The 1135-nt window shown below is 47.0% G+C and overlaps 1 pseudogene; it reads right to left on the reverse strand.

Moving 5' to 3' along the window:
• Window positions 1–176: 176 nt before the first annotated feature.
• LOC120860086 lies at window positions 177–540 on the reverse strand (annotated as a pseudogene).
• Window positions 541–1135: the final 595 nt, after the last annotated feature.

Here is a 1135-nt window from a genome sequence, read left to right on the forward strand (position 1 = left end):
ACCTTTCATGCCATTCCACATTGTTCACCTTGGACTTTTTTTTTTTTTTTCATATTAATACAATATTTATTTGTTTTCCTTCTGTCAAACCCTGAGCCCACACTTTCCCCAGGCTGCCTGGGGACTTACAGGAAAGGGAACATACAGGGCAGACACAGGAGAAAACTATGGGAGGTGGAAACAGCTCCTTTATATCATCAGGAAGATGAGCTAGACCACCATCAGGCAAAAGAGCCCCCTGGCCTTTGAGAGGGCCAAGCCCGTGGCGTAGAAGAGCTACTGTTTCAGAGAAGGGTTCCTGGCATAACAGTGATAAAGCTCCCGAACACAGTCCCACTTCCAGCCCTGGAGCCAGCCACCCTTGGCTGTGGCAGCTCCAGCTCCAGGGAACTTGGCTGCTGTGCCAAAGTCCTTTGAAATGGCACTGGTTTGGAAGCTTGGCTAGGAATAAGTGAGATGGTCTGGGGACCTGGGGCTGCCAAGCTGCTGTGGCTCTCATCAGTCAGTGTCTCCAGTCCTTCACCACCACTGTGGACAGTGATCACTCAACAGTGGGGAGGTTCTCCCAGTCAGGGAGGGGGTAGAGACTAATTTGGCACAGGTGTCCATTTTCAAGGGATGAAGGCTGGGGGCCCGAGAGCTGCTCCCCTTGCAGAGAAGACAGAGTGGCAGGGAAGAGGCTCACCTTGGACTTCTTTCAGGTTTTCTTTAGGAGCCCTCTGTCTAAGGACTTGTAATGTTCTCTTATTACTTCACTGTTAGATGCTTAAGCATCAGTTGCTGAGCCCAAGCTTCTGAGTTCAGGTGCTTCATGTAACATTTCTTACCTTCTTGATCTGAGTCGAGTTTCTCAGAGTGTCTGTGACACAGGTTTTCTTCTCTAAGGTGGGAACAGATGGTACTTTAATGAGCTATTATATTGATGACAGGTTCTTGCCTGTAAAGTACTTATTTAATGTTTAGAGTAAGACTACAGTAATTTAGAGCAACAGGAAGCCTTCAGACACTTTTGGTCCTTGCTGCTGTAATCAACATCATAACTGAAAATTCTAACCTTTCCATTAAAAGTGCCGTGGACTTTGTCATCTCTGAAGACACCACTCATGCTGTACCTCATCTAGATAATGAATTGCAC

This window comes from Oryx dammah, unplaced genomic scaffold (assembly GCF_014754425.2).
Source record: "Oryx dammah isolate SB20612 unplaced genomic scaffold, SCBI_Odam_1.1 HiC_scaffold_7896, whole genome shotgun sequence".
NCBI classification, from domain to species: domain Eukaryota; kingdom Metazoa; phylum Chordata; class Mammalia; order Artiodactyla; family Bovidae; genus Oryx; species Oryx dammah.